At 42.4% G+C, this 18,810-nt stretch overlaps 1 non-coding gene across 1 annotated transcript; it reads right to left on the reverse strand.

Annotated features, from left to right (window-relative positions):
- Positions 1-18,394: 18,394 nt before the first annotated feature.
- Positions 18,395-18,470, reverse strand: TRNAD-GUC (transfer RNA aspartic acid (anticodon GUC)). The gene has a single exon. It is a non-coding gene; the product is annotated as a tRNA-Asp (tRNA).
- Between the last annotated feature and the right edge of the window lie 340 nt (positions 18,471-18,810).

Here is an 18,810-nt window from a genome sequence, read left to right on the forward strand (position 1 = left end):
GGGTGGGTTGTTGATAGGAAGAGGGTATTTGGTACCTGAAGTTGGGGTGGGGTGCAAAGGCAGGAGGAGGTCTCCACGGGGGTGGGTGAGGAAGGGCACCCAACAGGGAGGGGTGGGAAAAATGCCACCCCCCCTTGTCATTTGGAGTAGGATCAATCTGTTGCTTTGAATGAGACAGGCACAAACAGAAGCTTTTTTAAAAGGCATTGCTGTCTAGTCAGCACACACAGGCTGCTCTGTTTTGTACAATTTATAAAGAGTTAATCTCATTTTTAATACTGGCACTTTATTATAGGACATCTTTGCTCCCAAGGGGTTTGTTAATCGAGGTATCATTGGATTCCCAGCGGCTGTGAGTCTTCATCCTTGGAGGATAGCTGTGACCTTTTGGACACAGCCAAAAGTCATTCAGAACCAAGCAGGGTGGGTTAAACAGGAGATCCAGCGTGGAGAATACAGTCTGAGGGCAAAACAGTGAGAGAACATAAAACAAGATGGGTCCTTGGCATGGCCCAGAAGGGGACACTGCGAGCGGCTGCCGAGGACCTGACGTGTTGAGAACGTCATCATTAGAGTAAATTCATCACCTTCCGAGGCGACTGACGCCTCAGAAAATGAAGCTCTCCATTCACATGTTGGCATTCGGATGCCTTTATATTCAGACCAAACTAAAAAATGTATATTTGACATGTGCTAAAGTTTACTATTGATATGTGCTTTGGGGCACTTTATTATTATTATTTTTAGAAAACATGGAATCTTTTCATTATATTCGAAAAGATTTATTTTGTACTACTATTGCATACCAAGTACTATACTATGATAAGCAGATCCTAAACTTCTAGACAGAGGTTATGCAAATTTAGTTAATTATTTTGATTGAGAATTTTTCTGTGGATGGAGCTGGACAAAGTAATTCACGTCCACACAAACAAAATGAAATAGAATTCTTGGTCTCACTTTGTGGAAATTCCAGGTCACTTTTGGTGTCATAATTCTGGAAGTGTGTTTCAAAAGTGTGTTATTTGTTTACCTACTGTGAACAAGAACTTATGATGAAAATTATTCTCCAAAATGTAAGGCTGCCAGATTTAGAAAGTAAAAATACAGGACAGGAGATCCATTTGAACTTGAATTTCAGAAAACTGACAATTTTTCAGTATAAGTATGCCCCACATACTGCCTGGGCCATACTTATACTGAAATATTATTTGTTGTTTACGTAAAGCTCTAATTTAAAGGGGTGTCCTATATTTGATGTGGCAAGACTACAAAAGGAACGGAAAGGGGGGGGGGCGGTCATGGAATGGGGTCTTTGAGCTTCCTTCAGCGGGAATTGTAGTCTCGGCATTCTTAGGACAGCACACACAGGTGTGTCTGGGTGGCCCAAGGGAAAGAAGAAAGAGACTGTGCAGGTGTGTGTCTGAGAGTTGGGTGGGGGGTGTAAGTAGAGGGCTGTGAGTGAGGGGTTTAGGGAAAGAGACACTCAGGAGACCCCATGTGTGGGGTGTTGTGTGTGAACAAGAACTGGAAAGAAGAAGAAAGAGGATTTTTTTTTCCATCCGTCGCTGCAGATTATGAATTGGATCCCCTTTAATGTTCCTTGAGAGAACGAGGAAAGATTAAAATTGCTTTTTAAATTACTTTCAGTTAACTGGATTGTGTTTCTTTCAGTGATGCTGCAGTAAGATTAAGTCATAAATCCTTAGGGATTTATTTGGGTTGCAAACAGTGTAATTTCCCGTGTTTCCCTCCTCTCCAGCGCCCTGTGGCGGGATGCGCAGTGAGCGGAGCTGCCACCCACGAGGCCACCGCCAGGAAGCCACCGGGCAGCAGCACAGACCAGATATTTGACCCCGCCCCCTTCTCCATGCCAGATTCAGGCTCCTCTCTCCATCTTGGTTCTCTACTGTCCAGACGTCATCAGGGGAGTGTGAGCTTTCAGTGTGTGACAGATTATTAATGAAAAATTCTCTCCACATACGTATGCATTATTAATGGATGTGCTAATGTAGTTAGTGGTTGTTTGCTTTTAACAAGGATTATAATCAGTTAGCAAAACTCCACAAAACTGATGCCATTAAAGTAAGACACAAATGAAAAGGGGAGGAAGGCGTGTCTGTGAATTCAGAGCCTTTCAAATAACAGAAAGCAGTGCACTGCCCTCCCCCCACACCCCACCACCATCGTTTATTGGCATTCTGGTGAACGTTAACCAGTGGCTTTGTTTGGAATTGAGTCACCTGCTAATGATCATCTTGCTTCTCCTTGAAGATATCCTTTGACCTATATAGTGAATTATGTTCTGGCTTCTGTTTCCCTCCATGTATTTCACTGGGGTACCTATTAATTCAGTTATCCAGGTGATTGAATCTATGACTTTTATTCCTAGGTTTTTTTCCCCAAAGATGTGTAATTTTTTTTTGTTGTTGTTTCATCTTCTTATGGCAGTTTGCACCAATTTCTTAGAAGCAGTATCTTTTTCTCAATGGTAGAGCGTCAGCCTGGTGTGCAGGAGTCCAGGGTTCGATTCCCGGCCAGGGCACACAGGAGAAGTGCCCATCTGCTTCTCCACCCCTCCCCCTCCCCTTGCTTTCTGTCTCTCTCTTCCAATCCTGCAGCCTAGGCTCCATTGGAGCAAAGTTGGTCCGGGCGCTGAGGATGACTCCATGGCCTCTGCCTCAGGCACTAGAATGGCTGTGGTTGCAACAGAGCAATGCCCCAGATGGGCAGAGCATCGCCCCCTGATGGGCATGCCGGGTGGATCCCAGTCGGGCGCATGCGGGAGTCTGTCTGACTGCCTCCCCTTTTCCAACTTCAGAAAAATAAAAAAATAAAAAAATAAAAAGAAGAAGTAGTATCTTTTTCAGACCACAAGGAAAGTTAATTTTTAAATGTAGTAATAAATTAAAGAAAAAATCTTAGGTACTTCTGAGAATACAGCTGTAATGCTATTTTCCAATAGTTTTGCTATCTTCTAGTTTTCTTTTTCCCATGACTTTTTCCCTTTTTCCTTCTAAGCAATATATGTTTGACATTTGCTAAAATTCCAGGTACTAAACCAGAAATGCCAGATGCTCTTCTTGCCATTCAATAAACCTTTCACTCTTCCCTTAAAAGTTAACAGGAAACAGCTATTGTGAGAGTAATTTGCAACCATGATAGAACTTTGTGAATTGGCAGAGAATTTTCATCGACAAGGGTAGGTGCTTAGGAAGGAGGCTATTTTCATTTCTAAATTCGCACCTTCTTTGTAAACTCATTTTTCAGTGGGAAAAGGTGATTCCTTCACTAGTTTATTTAGTTTCTTAGAGCATTCTTAAATCACATTTCTTTTTTACCTTCATCAGAGCCAGCATTTCATGGAGAAGAACTAGGTAGCCACCATTCTGTGTGATTTAATAGGGTCCCTAATACCAGCTTCTTCTGCAGTATCTCTACTACTGGTCTATCTTCCTTTGAAGAAGAGAAATCTTCACCAATAAAAGATCTCTGGTTTCTTATTTATCTTTAGGTGCCAACAAGAGACATGTTAACACTGTGGTTTGCTCAAATTAGGCAATCATTAAATGCAGGTGTGTGGAATGGAATTGAGTTACTTTGCCTGAAGGCAAGGACAATTGAGTTAAAAGTAAATAAACAAGTGTGCCTAAATGGTCGGGATTAGGGTCTGGCAGTTTTCTACAGGTTGTCCCAGCCTCTTTTATCCACCACAGCCTGTATAATATAGTATCAGTGAATGAAGGGGAAAAAAGTCTTCAACAAATTTATGGATGACACAAAGTTGTGAAGAATGTGGAAAATGACTATATCATGACTCTAAATGTTTTTGACAGGCGAGAGCAATAATGAGCTGACTAAAATGATTAAATTTAACAGGAATAAATAAAAGGTCTCGCAGTTGGGCTCAAAAATCTAATTGCATGCAGGCAAGATAAGAAAGACCTAGCTTAGCAGCCTTTGATGTTCAGTCCATAGGAAGTTCAATATTTTCTGGATATGCCCCACAAAAAAAAATGATATCCAAGGATGAGCTGGAAATAAAAACCAACAGGAAAACAAAAAGGCAGTCATAGGAAGCTAGGAAAGGTAACCAGGATACAAGAACAGGTCAAGGAACAAAATTCATGAATGACAACTTGGAGCTTAGCACTCTTTTAACTGGGTTCTCCAGAAGGTAGAGCCAGAGGCAAGAATCACAGCACAAACCCAGAGTGTTGATCGTGAAGGAAAAAGAAATGTAAGGGAAAGAAGTATGCAAATCAATATAACATGAGGCATTTGCATGCTGGTCCCGCTTCCCGAGTCATGAAGAAGCACAGCAGGCCTTTCTGTTTGGCAAACAGGACTTCTCCCCGGAAGAAATGCAAGAAAGGAGAAAGGATAGGGAATTTATCCAGCTCCGTCCTTTCTCTTCTTTCCTACTGGGCTTGAGCCCTGTGAACTCCCCCTCACTTTCAGGCGTCCTTATCCAGCCCTGTCAGTGGCCGCTTATGAAACCAGGGGCATCAGTGTGACTTTTCATCCATGATTGGAAGCAAGGAAGCAACTCAGCACATGAGTGGGGTACTGACCAAAAGGGTCAAGACAAGGTGATCAAGGAAAGCTGAAAGACACAGAGCTTTGTCCAGAACAGTAGCCTTTCTTCTGATTTTCAGCATGATCCACAGACAGGGCAACCGATGTAGCCACATTGAGGTAGGGAAAAAGAGTCAACAGCGTGGTCTCTAAAAGAAGCTACTGCCACCTAAGTCACACAGATGGCTGGATTGGCTCTTCTATTATCTGTCAAAAGATGTGAAAGACCCAGAATTATTTGGTCACTAACAACACAGCACTTATAGCCTTGTTCTTTTCAAAGGCCTATAAAAAACGTTTTAAGATCTTAAAAGATTTACTGTTTCCAAAATACAAAATTGATCAATTGAAATTAATAAATGTTTAATTAAACATCTACAAAATGTAATATGACTTCAACTTCATCGTTATGTTTAGTGTTCATAAAAATTTCATTACGCTTGAAAATTTGTAGCTAGACTTTCTCATTTTATAAGAATTCCTGAGTATGTATGATGCCTGCCAAGAAATTATTGCTAATCATAAATTAAATGGGTTACTCTTAGATAATAAAATATATATATATATTTCAAGAGCAAATGATTTTTTTAAATCCCTTCAAAAAATTTACAACAAAAAAATGCATTCGATGTGGGCTGTTATTGTACTTCAGTGTGTTAACATGATATAGAGGAGAGTCCAAAAGAATGGGCTACTGCTAACAGCTGTTTGCTGTCATGAGGGAGGAGATGGTCTTCCCTGCCGTAGAGAAGTTACCTGTGAAGGATGTCTTCAATTCCTGGTGCTTGCCCCTAAAGGCAACAACCTCAAACTGGAGGCTTTGGAGTCAATCTTTGGTCAGACATCCCACGTATTGGCTCATTCACATATGGACCAAGCTACATTCCTTTATCTCTCTGAGCCACAGTTTCTTGTAGCTAATACAGACTTGATAATCCCTACCTTGCAGGGTAGTTGAAAATATCGTAGGAGCTAGCCTAGGATCTTCTACACCAGGGGTCCCCAAACTTTTTACATAGGGGGCCAGTTCTCTGTCCCTCAGACCATTGGAGGGCCGGAGTATAAAAAAAACTATGAACAAATCCCTATGCACACTGCACATATCTTATTTTTAAGGAAAAAAACAAAACAGGAATAAATGCAATATTTAAAATAAAGAACAAGTAAATTTAAATCAACAAACTGACCAGTATTTCAATGGGAACTATGCTCCTCTCACTGACCACCAATGAAACAGGTGTCCCTTCCGGAAGTGCGGTGGGGGCCGGATAAATGGCCTCAGAGGGCCGCATGTGGCCCGCGGGCCGTAGTTTGGGGACCCCTGTTCTACACAGTTGATCCTCAATAAGTCTTCTTAGTAATCATGTTTTCATTGTGAAGTCTGGAAAAAGAGATTTAGATGGTGGTACCCTCAATGTTTTATGAAAAATTGTTAAGAGAACTGAGCGATTTTAGATTGAAAAAGAAAACTGAACATAAATGGACTAAAGACACCTTCAGGGGAAAAGGTAGGTCTATTCAACTTTGTATATGATACAGTAGACATGATAAGATGCACATTGAATTAATGAGCAAATTCATAAATTAAAGATAGCTGGGTTTTAATAATACATAATTATATTTAAAAAGGGAGAGAGGTTGAATCTATTCATTCCCGCTCTAGAGGGCAAAACCAGGACCAGTGGTTCAAAGTTACAAGGGAAACAGATGTCTCCTTATTTTAAGAAACAGTTTTATTACAATTAGAACCTATCCAAACTGGAACAGAGTTCTGTAGGCGGGAGTGAATTTCCTATGATTGGAGAGGTGGAAAAGAGACTAGAAGGCTAGCATAGAGGGCTAGACTAGAGGATACTTGCACCTCTCCCAACAGTTTTTACCATTCTGTGATGTCAGCTTATATCAGACAAAAACCTAATTTTCAGTAGGTTCTTCACTGTCATTCCCAGCCTGACCATGCTAGCACTGAACAGCCAGGTGAGATCAGGCTTGGGGTATCAGCACAAAGAGAGGAACTGCTAGCCTATCTGAAAAGCACTCCCACACCACCGGATGTGAGACACCAGGAAAAGGAATGGGAGAGGTGACCACGCCTTGCCCGCTGAGAAACTGTTATGGCTTGTCTTGGCTGCTCTCTTTCTGTTCGCTTACGAATACAAGTCTCTAGGAAACTATAAGCACTTAATAAAATACCTTAGGCAGAAGTAAAAGAGAGGCTGCCAAAACTCTGCCTCACGGTCGGAATGCTTGGATTAAATAGAACTTAATCTAAGAGCTGGCTGAACTGTATAGCAATGTGTAAAAATGTTTCTAAACAATGGCTGAATAACTTAACTTGTCAAAAGACAATATCTTAAAATGAGACGCCATCTCTGTTATGATGCTTAAAAATCTACCTTATTGGCAGGCGGCGGGGGGAGATGGTGTGAAGTATCTTGGCTGTATTTCTTTCGGAGGTCTAAGGTTACAATTTAGTGACTCGGCTCCACTTCACGTCTTGTAGACCCCAAGGGCCTCCTTGTGACCGGCTAGGTTTGATTTTGATAACTTAGTTATTTCCATAAAGGACAGAGTCTACCTCAATAACCAGGTCAGCGTCGTCCAAACCAGCAAGGCCTGAAATAAGACAATGAAGGCCTGAAAGGGCCGTACAGACATGTATTAGGTGACAAAACCTTCACTTGTTTGTTTCCAGGTGTCTTTCCTCAGCTGTGGCCCCTCATTCCTTCCTTCCATCCTCATGTCTGTGTGGCAGATGTTAACTGTGAAACAGGGCTGGGCCTTTCAGACAGGACTACAGGAGACCTCTCCTTTGTGCCTGTTTATATTTTGTCAAAGAAAACTGCAAATAAATTGTAACCACGTGTATCCTTTTTTTGTTTGTTTGTTTTTTATCTCTGGCCCAGTCATGGAAAGAAGATGGCTTTGCGTCTCAGTGATGACCCAGCACAAGAATGCAGCTCAGAAAGATTGTGTTTCTCCCGCGTCACCAAAGCGCTAGTTCTGGGCTAGGCTGTGGGATCTAGTTTAGTGGAAGGTTCAAAAGACCTTCGTTTAGGGGTTAAACGGCCTTGAATCTGATTGCCTGATATTGGGTTAAAAAATAATAATTTTACCTCTCTGGTTCTTAGGTCTCACTTTTCTTTCTTTTTTTAACATTTTTAAAAATGGTTTTATTTATTCATTTTAGAGAGAGAGAGAGAAAGAGGTGAGAGGAGGAGCAGGAAGCATCAACTCCCATATGTGCCTTGGGCAGGACAGCCAGGGCTATGAACCGGCGACCTCAGCGTTCCAGGTTAACGCTGTATCTACTGTGCCGCCACAGGTCAGGCAGATTTCACTTTTCAAAACTGGAATCAAAATCCCTTTTGCCACCACTATACAAATACGTGAAGAGAATGGATGTGAAAATGTGCTCCAAGGAATCCCCATCTTTCAACCTTAATAACACTTTTTACAAAACATCTGCCCTGAATGTGGTGTGGTGATTCCACTGAGAAGTACACCTTGGGCTGTTTGTTCCAGCAGGGGAGGGGATTTGCGCTGTGTCATCCTCACTCTCTCACCTGGCTTCCCCGGGGACCTTCCCCTCCCCAGTTAAGTTGGGGTACAGTCAAACTCTAGGAAACAGTCTTTGTCCCATTGTGTGAGCTAATTGGCCCTTATGGAGATTGAACTCATGCCCTTGGACTAATTAACACTATTGCCTATTAGCTCCAGCTGAACTAACTTCCTCAAACTTACACTCATTTTATTTAGCAGATAGCAATTTGCATTTTTGAAAGGTCGTACGCCCGCAGCCTCTGGCCACTAAATATGCCTCCAATTCTGTACACACTTGAAGCAATGCAGATTTACCATTGCACTCTGGCTCCTGAGGTGGTAGGAGCTATTTTATGCTTGTTAATTTGTCAGTGTGGCATAGGTGGGGTGGGAGTAATAAACTGTGGGTGTAGCCCTGCCCCTGCCACCAACTAACTAAATGCCCTTCCTCAAGGAAGTGATTAGCCTCACAGGACCTGTTTCCTCGTCTTTAAAGTGTTAAGAGTTAGACTAAATGATCTCTAATGCCTATTCTGGGTTTCACATTCTATGATCCTTACCATTACATGCTTTGGAAACACGCAGCTTCATTAATAAATAGCAGTATTCGCTGCCGGTTGGAGAGAAAGACTTAGTTAATAAGCTTGCTTTCCCCTCATGCTCCACACAAAGTTAATGGGAATTAGAAACATCACTAGCAAAACAATCGATGCCCAAACCTTTAACCCGTGACCTCCTGGTCTGTCGTTTTGTTGCCTGTGTCTAGCTGGTCCTCCTTCCTAACCAGGGATGCCTTAACCCTGAGCAGGAAAGGCAGAGAGGAGACCTACATCAGGACTCACGGATCTGCAGGGGGGAGGTGCTTTCTCATTCAAGGCCAAGTCCTTCTGGGGGAGCAGAAGCCAAGATAGACAGAGGAAGGGAGGTGAGTGTCTCACACTCCGTCCTCAACGGTGTGGTGTCAGCAGCCCAGTCTGGAGTGAGAGGCACGGAAGGAAATGGTTTCGATGCATTTACAGGGAGGTTCCATCATGTGCCCTTTTCACCCTACACCATTGTTACTAAGCACGAAGTGTGATTTGCCATTTAGGTTATTAGAAAACTAGAACCTGGTGATGAATTATACATCAAATTGGCGGTATTTAACCAAAATCACGTAATTTCAGTTAAATGTACACAGGAGAATGGCAAACCCAGCATGTGGAATTGACCTCCCCTGAAGCCCAGCCCTCTCCTCCCCACCTCACCCCCCCCTCCCCAACCCCCAGCTGGGTGCGGGTGTCTGCGCGCAGGCGCAGGCGCGCGCAGTTACAGCGGAATCTGCTGCAGATTTCTCTCCTGCCGGCCCGGGAAGCAGACAGAGCAAACCAGCAGACGGGAGAAGCACACGCGAGGGGCCTTTCCTGCCGAGCACCGGCTGGACACTATCTGGGATTTCTCACTCTTCCCTGCATTCTTACCCTTGACCCTTTGGTGCTATCCAGTTCCCCCGGTGTCAGGGCCCTCTGCGAGCTGCGATTTCCTCTCCTGACAGGCGGCAGGAAGGGGAGAAAGCTGCAGGCCAACCTTTGCTCAGAGTGCACGGGGTTATTAACAACGGGGCACATGACAGGGTGTGCGCAGGAAATATGGATAAAGTGAGAGAGAATGAGGAGAGAGGAAGAGGTACCTTCCCACACCCCCTCTCTCATTTCTGTAGGTTGTGGTATTGGGCTGTTTTAAAGGTTGGCCCCAAGAGACTTCTCTAAGGCTCTTATTTTACCCTATTGCAAGGTTACTCCCAGTCAGATGAAGACACAATATTAAAACCCACTTCATAGGAAGTATATGAATTAATGTCAAGAGCTTAGAATACAGCCTGAAATAAAGTAAGTACCTCCTAAGAGCGACTACAGTTGATATTTTATTAGTAACTATCGTGTGATTCGGGCGAAGGTCAGCACACCACAATAAGAGGCCGTTTCCCACCTTGATTTTGCTCAGGTTAGAGGGAGAAGACCCTCCTCTTAGAAAAGCAGCAGTGTGCATGTGTTCCCATGCTCCCTTGATCTGTCACTTTGCTCTAATTCTTTTATGCAGATCTTAGCCTTTGAGTGACAGTAGACTATCCAAGTTTTGCTGCTTGCACTGTTTTTTATTTATAAAATATATTGAGAATATAGGTTTAAAAGTAAGAAGCCTGGGTCTGGTCTCAACCCAGATATTTATCAGCTAATTCATCTTGGATGAGTTCTTAGTATTTCTGAATGATGGTTTATTCAGGTATAGAATGGGGCAACAATGCTTATCCTGACTGCCCCATGGCATTACCATAAAAATTCAATGAGACCCTAAATTATGAAAAGGTATCAGAGAGTGTAAATTGCTCTAGAAACATAGGCAGAGCCTGGATCTTTGAGCTGGTTTTATACAATGTCCAACACTTGTTTCATAGTTTTTACTGATAATGAATTATGTAGGACTAGGAATAGCTAAATTGCATCTCATTGTACCTGCATCGTCATCTTTAGCTCTCAACAATCCCAAACCAGAAGGCCTTCTTTTCTTCCCCCACTAAATTCTAATTATAAAGAAAGCAACTACTATGAGTAGATGCTTCCTGCCTCTTCTCTCTCTCTACCCCCTCTCCAAAAGTCAATAAATAAAATCCAAAAAAAAAGCAAGTCTCAAAAATTCTAGTATTATAATCATGTTGCAAGCTCTCTCTGTTTCAATGGCAGTTTTAACTCCTTGCCTTTAATGTAAAATGACAGTCCAATCTTCAGAAAGTTTGGTGTTAAGATTGTCTTTTACATTCCTAAGTCTCTGTTGTTTAGTTCAGCTTGCCAGGGTGTCAGACAAAGGCCCATGGAGCATTCTACAAGAAATTATTAATGAAAATTTGACGGGATTTTCCTCTGGGAATGGGTCACTTTGCTCTTCACCTCACTGGCTTTCTATATTAACAAACAAATAGCCATGAGTATTCCAGGGAAGGAATTATCAATATTTGGCCATGCATTCCTTGCTTTCCGGCTGTTAGGTTTGGTTCTTTCTCCATTTAAATGAGTAAATACAAATAGATGAATAAGTCTTAGTATAATCCCCAAATCGCTATCCATATATTTTTACTCAGAACATGAAGAATTGAATCTAAGCTCTGGACCACATTGCTTTAAGCATAGGCTTTAGGCTTTAGCTTGTTTACTGTAGAAAACAGACATTGAAACACAAAGTTTGATGAAGAGGGCTTTAGGAAGTAGCCGCATTGTACTTGTATTATACCAGCATAATAGGTGTCCATCTCCAAATGCCCATTTAGAATAATTTGACAGCTGACACTCTGCTAGCTGTCCACTCCTAATCCACATGTTCTATGTTTATGTGTGTAAATTCATCGTGGTAAGTTCTCCCCTCTGCAGAATCCACTGTAGTCCACCTTCATCTGGGCTCCTCTTCCACAGACAGCCACAAGTGTCAGGATATTAGATGGATAAAGTTTGACGTCTTTATTCATCTTCTATTTATGGGATGAACGTACAGTTAAAAGGTGGCTTGAGACCATCAAACCCATGTCTAGCTGTGATCTAAGTGGAATTTAACGTAGGTCTCCTGAGGTTGAAGGGAGAAATGAAGAAAAGAAATGAAATGCCAGTTTCAATTTAATACTTCAGGCTTTTTTTTTTTTTTTTTAGGAAAAAAAAAATCAAAAGACTGGGACCTTCCTTGGCCCCCTGAAGTTTTAGGGTTTCGGATGCTTAGAGATACAATCTGTGCACTTTTTCTTGGCATCTGTTTTTGCAGACAGTATATTACCACTAGAAAGTGGCCTGAACAGTGGGATCCTCCCTCCTGGGGGCACACTTCAAAGGCAATGTTTGAAGTCCCCTGGTGCTGGCTGTGGGTGAAAGAGTTGATTGTTGTGTTTAGTTCATTAATTACTTTAAACAGAAAAATAAAAGCTGATTTTCTTCTAAATTTCTCACCTTGTCTTCCTTCTTTGAGTTAACATTCTCCAATCTTTTTGTTTGTTTTTGTCATATATGAGTAGCTTTATTTCTAAATATTGGTGTGATGTAATTATATGTTTAATGCCTTCTCATCTCTGGATAGATTGGCATGGCTTATGAAAAAGTACATTGCTGGGTTTTTTTTCCTTATATTTAGAAAACAAAAGTTTAGAAACTAAGAGACCAATCCATTCTCCCAAAGTTACAGAGATGTGGATGAAGATAGAAAGAGAACCCAGATCTCTTAGTTAATTTCATTAAGGAAAGAGAATTCTTCCCAGAACATTGGCAACTCTGGAATCCCCCTGAAATCTGAAGAAAAATGTCCCCCTGCTTCCTCGTGAACCAAAGAGTCCACAAGTTTTACTAGCAATCCGTTTCACACCAACCACAGCCTGTTTTCTGCTAAATATTTTCTCAAAACCAAAGCAAGTCAACAGAGTTCTCCATGGTGTGAAGCAACACAAAAACACCCCCAAGTTCATGTGTTGTCACCAGACAAAAATTTGCTAAGAACAAGCAGAAATGAGGAGTTAATGGATCCCATATGTGGCCACTAACCCAGGTTTATGAGATTTTCCAAGAGATTTCGGAAGAGATTTCTGTAGCACAGAACAAGATCAAACACCCATTTTCCTGTAAAATAGGACAATGAATGTTCAATCCATAGTTCTCCCTGCATTTACCTCAGTAAACATGGAAGGAAAATTTGGCTGGAATAGCTGCTTGCAAGGCACTGACCACAGCATGTGGTAATCCCAGAGCAAGAAGCATTTAAAGATGTAACCTGCTTCTTCACAGCACAAGAAAACCAGCCCTTAGAGCTTTCTACTTGATATTAAATTTATCTTAGAGAGGAGGGCTGACCAACCAAAGGTAATAGCTGTGGAATTTCCTTCATCCAGGAAGACTGCACGTATGCAAAAATAACTGTTTTCCTCAAATGTCAATCAGTTCCTTGAAGTTTTAAATTTAATTCAATGGTCAGGGAAGGCATTTCCTCTGTACATATTTCAGTATGGCGTGGAGCAGTTCAGTGACACACGGTTTCTGCACCTGGTGGCTGGGGCTACCTGAGCGTTAGCCGCATTAGACACAGGGTGGGGAAAGGATTTGTTGTTGTTCTTATTGTTTTTGTTGTTGTTGATGGAGTGGAGGCAGGGCAGCTGTTGGGGTTAAAAGGGTTTCCATTATTATTGTTTTCTTTCCCCCTCTGTGTGTCCTGAACTCTAAACTGCAGAAATGAGAGCTCGCTTTCATTGGTGGAATGGCTTCTGTGAGGAAATTCCAACCACTAGAATGTCCTGTGAATTGCAAAGACAACCACAACAGCCTTGCAAATCTGTCTGCGGGGTGATTGCTGGGCTCCCTCGCCATGTCCCTCCTCCCACTGTCATAGAAACAGAATCCACCAGACACGTGGGGGAGGAGTCGAGGGGGGCAAATCAGGAAGAGGGAGAACCTAGCTTTAATGTCTGGCCACAAAAAATGCATGCTTTCAGATAAAATGCCCCCGTTGACCAGTTAGCCAAGAGCACGCCGGCAGCAGAGGTCTGAAGCAGCCCTCAGGCCACCCTGAGTTTTGGAGCTGCTGGATGACAGTGAGATGTGCCCACCCGGGACAGAATCGTGAATTCCAGAGCCGCCCCAGGCTGCTTGGAGAGGAGGTGGAAAGGCTCACTTGTGAGGAGTCAGCAGGATCTGTAGAGATAATGGAGCATTCAGTTTGACAACCGAGAAGTTGAATCCAGAAAGAGTGGGATTCTTGCTGGGAGGGGAGACAGTAATTGTTTTTAGGATGACAGATAAGACACCCTGGCTTCTGTAGATTTGCCACACGTGGGAAACAACTCCTTCCAGTGTCAGTGTTAAACGTTTAAATGAAGGTGTGCAAAGTATTCGGCTTTTCCCATCTCCTCCTTCAAGATTACTTTTTAAATAAGAATGTCCTTCCTTTGTAATTTTATGCTGAGTAGATAAAAATGTAATCAGTTTTAGAGTAATGTTTGGTTCTAATCTGATCAATACAATGAGTCACCAAAAGTCTTCTAAGAGATTATAGGAAACATTAATTGTGTAACTAAACTGGGTTTCATGACTGGAGGGAGACTCATAAATAAACCTTAGGACTGGAGCCCACGAACATAAAGGAGAGTGAAAACAGAAGCTGGTGAAGAAAGGGGCCTGATGCCTCCTTTCAGGTGAAAGTATGTAGTTTGTTTCCTCCAGGGTTGTGCACAGCTTGATCCCTCCCTTACTGGGTGTTCCATTTCAAGCTGTGGTCAAGTGAACAGCTGGAGATGTTATTACTTAAAACACACACACACACGCACACACACACGCACACACACGCACACACACACTTTTCCATAAAGGTACCAGTCCCAAATTCTGTGTGATGTCTTTCCCTCAGTCTCCCTTCTTCCAGGGTTGACAGATATTTGACCCACATAAACATCCGTTTCAGGAGAGGAGATACTATTTTCTCTTCCTCCGACCCAATTCAGAATCTTCAAAACAATACACAGAACAACCTCGCCTCTGAGAGGGATTTTCCCTCCGGTGCCTCCCCCAGTTCTACCCCATCAGTCCGTCTCTCTTTCCCTCTCACTCTCCAACACCCCCTCACCCTCCCCAGCAAACTCTGGAAAAACAGTAGTAACTAACATTTGTGCCTTTGGCAATAAAACCACAGGCCTCGCAAACCCCAAATGGCAAAAAGACATTTCCATTCCAATCCCAGTTTTAAATTAAACTGTAATGAAAAATCAGCAGTGGCAGCTGGGACCAGAGACACTGATTGTCTCTAGGAACAAAAAGGAGGGGAGCAGGAGGGGGGCGAGGAACAAGAAAAGAGACGACAAGGAAGCCTCGCTGTGGTAATAAAGCAGCTGGTAAACCTTCAAGTAAAAAGAAATTAGAAAAACAAATCTAGTAGAGAGACAAGTAAAGATAGCTATTTGCCTCTACAATCACAGTGAGGCGGTCACAAATCACCCGCCACTTTATGAATGGACAAGGAGGGGGCGGGGAGGGAGGCCCATGTGTAGGCCTCGGCTGACACCTGCAGGCGGAGTGGGGAAATTCTCATTGGGGATTTGGCCCCACCCCCCGCCTGGGGAAGGAGGGACTAAGGAGTGATTTATTTTAACTCATCAGGTGTGTGTTGTGCATTTAGGATGTAGAGCTGAGTGTTAGCCTGCTAAAGCTCTGGATAACCCTTTGGGTGGGCATTTATTTAATGAACTCTGTTCTGGTGCTTTGAAAGAATTAATGCACCTCGCCTTGGACCCAGCTTGTACCAACTCTCCCAATAAGAGATATGGTTTTCATTACTAGTATTTAAAAAAAAAAATTCTAGCTTTGGCTATTATATCCTGATCCTCTTTGCTCAATTCTTTGTTTCAGTGACAGTAGTTGAAAAACAAAACCTAACAAAAAGGCTTTGGAAGACTAGGTGAATGGAAGTGTTTTTCACTCCACATTGTGTTCTAGTTAGTTGCCTCTCCTAGATTCTACTCTACCTTCCTACCTTACCTTCTCACTTCCTTTTTTGCTGCCTTGCTTTTGGTGTCTGTGTTAGCACTAGAAAGTGATCAGGAGCCGAGAGAAGAAATCCTCGACTTCCTTAGAACACATTGGATGCAGAAGAAGCTTGAACCCAACCGTATAGTTAAAAATGTTTCGATTATTTTTATGTTTCATTGTACATACATATTTGTCGTAAGCACGTAAGTCGGCTCTTTCTTTATTTTGTTTAGATATGCAAAAGTTAGCCACTTCACAGAAACAACTTGATAGCTTAAATTAAGAAATTAAACGATAAAAAAAGATTTCCTTTTATGGGTTCAATGATGATGTGGATTTTTTCCCACCAGATTTAGTCATGAGCCATGACTCAGAGTTGTGAGTACTTGAAATAGTTTATTTTTGTATTATTAATTATTATATTATTTCTCACACAAACAACTATATATAAACCTACTTATGACCCACCCTGTATAGCAAAGCTTATTCCTATTTATGCTATTGCATGACATTGGGGTGTGTTTTCATAATATGCCACTCTCCTAAATAAATGAGTATTTTACAGAATTGAGCACTTTTCTATTTGAAGCTCTTTATTTATTGCTTATTGAGTTATCACTAAAACCACCTGACACATGTTTTAGGATCATTACTCTTCCTCAGTCTCTGATTTTTGTCTGCTTATTTTGGATTTGAGCAAACAAAAAAGTTACATAAATGAAAGGTTTCTTCTTACTTCTACATTTTCTAAACATTAAGTAGACCATAATCATCCAAGTTTCCAGTCAGTTAGAAGTTGCTTCTACACGTAGGATGGAGAATGCCACCAGACCCTTTGGTAGTGGTACAGAAGGGGAAAGAGATTAGAACTCTATGGGAGATAAATAAATCCTCGGTTGCTGAAGCCACATGGAGGTGGGTGGTATTTGGGTTTTGGAGGAAGACAGAATTATATTCTAATTTTTAACTTGCTGCACACAGGCCTTAAATTTTTGTAAAGTACTTTAACTTGTCTAAACTTCTGTTTCCTTATCAGTTGAGAAGAATATTATCTTATCAAAATGTGCTCAGTATTTTTTAAAAAATTTTTAATAATTTTATTTTTTAATGGGGTGACATCAATAAATCAGGATACATATATTCAAAGATAACATGTCCAGGTTATCTTGTCATTCAATTATGTTGCATACCCATCACCCAAAGTCAGATTGTCCTCTGTCACCTTCTATCTAGTTTTCTTTGTGCCCCTCTCCCTCCCCCTTTCCCTCTCCCTCTCCCCCCTCCCCCCGTAACCACCACACTCTTATCAATGTCTCTTAGTCTCACTTTTATGTCCCACCTACGTATGGAATAATGCAGTTCCTGGTTTTTTCTGTTTTACTTATTTCACTTCGTATAATGTTATCAAGATCCCACCATTTTGCTGTAAATGATCTGATGTCATCATTTCTTATGGCTGAGTAGTATTCCATAGTGTATATGTGCCACATCTTCTTTATCCAGTCATCTATTGACGGGCTTTTTGGTTGTTTCCATGTCCTGGCCACTGTGAACAATGCTGCAATGAACATGGGGCTGCATGTGTCTTTACGTATCAATGTTTCTGAGTTTTAGGGGTATATACCCAGTAGAGGGATTGCTGGGTCATAAGGTAGTTCTATTTTCAGTTTTTTGAGGAATCATCATACTTTCTTCTATAATGGTTGTACTACTTTACATTCCCACCAACAGTGAATGAAGGTTCCTTTTTCTCCACAGCCTCTCCAACATTTGCTATTACCTGTCTTGCTAATAATAGCTAATCTAACAGGTGTGAGGTGGTATCTCATTGCCGTTCTGATTTGCATTTCTCTAATAGCTAAAGAAGGTGATGTGCTCAGTATTTGGCCAATGTCTATCTTCCTCTCTAGATAGAATGCAAGTTGCCCCAGGCAGGGCTGCAGCTGATGAGCTCACTTCATTGTGATTTGAGCCAGACTGGAGGCTCAACATATGTGTTGAGATAAAATTGCATATTTTGTGTCATTTAATGACATACAGTAAGTTTTAGTTTTAGTTATAAACATCTTATTATAGCTAATATTCATGGAATGATTTCCTATATTATGGACACCCTGCTAGGGACTTCATATATATTTAGTTTTTCACAGATTATCTCTGTTGAGTGATTATCTCTGTTTTCACTGTGTAGGAACTGAAGTTTACCCAGGTTCCCACCACTGGTAAGTAGCAGGGCCAGGATTTACACCCATATGTCTCCCACCGAAGCCTCAATACATAACACTGCACTACGGTCACCACTGGGGTAGGAGGGAGCTCATTATAGTAAATGCGGGAGAGAAACCAAAAAGAACCTGAGTCCCCCACCAGGACTGCTCGCAGGTGCGAGGGAAGGTGGCCCTGTGGGCTACCTGCTGTTTCCCACCCAAAGCCCAGAAAAAGCTGAGTGAAGACAAAATTGTGAAGTGGGAAGAGCTTTTCTTTTTCTTTTTTTTTTCTGAAGCTGGAAAGGGGGAGAGACAGTCAGACAGACTCCCGCATGCGTCCGACTGGGATCCACCCGGCACGCCCACCAGGGGCGACGCTCTGCCCACCAAGGGGCGATGTTCTGCCCCTCCAGGGGGTCGCTCTGCCACGACCTGAGCCATCCCCAGCGCCCGGGCCATCTTTGCTCCAATGGAGCCTTGGCTGCGGGAGAGGAAGAGAGAGACAGAGAGGAAGCGGGGGTGGAGAAGCAAATGGGCGCTTCTCCTATGTGCCCTGGCTGGGAATCGAACCCGGGTCCCCCGCATGACAGGCCGACGCTCTACCGCTGAGCTAACCGGCCAGGGCCGGAAGAGCTTTTCTTTAGAAGCCATCACTACCCTAGCCATCTTCACCTCTGGCGTTGCAGGGGGCTCCCTGCTCCCAGGCGCTCTGGACCACCTCGAACAACCCACTGAACCCACTGAATCACCGTCGCTCTGCTTCCGAGGGAGGGTGACCCCACTCTACTTTCAAGAAATGAAGAATTTCCAAAACTGAGTATCAATTCAGAAACAAAACTCTTCAGAGCTGTTAACCTCCGAGGGTTGTCATTTAGCTGAATTTTCTTTCATTTTCTTTTTTCACAAAACTTTCCCCTAGAGAAGCAGCACTCTTCTTAATTAAAGCCATGGTCAGAGACCACAAA

Source organism: Saccopteryx bilineata, chromosome 5 (assembly GCF_036850765.1).
Source record: "Saccopteryx bilineata isolate mSacBil1 chromosome 5, mSacBil1_pri_phased_curated, whole genome shotgun sequence".
Lineage (NCBI taxonomy): Eukaryota > Metazoa > Chordata > Mammalia > Chiroptera > Emballonuridae > Saccopteryx > Saccopteryx bilineata.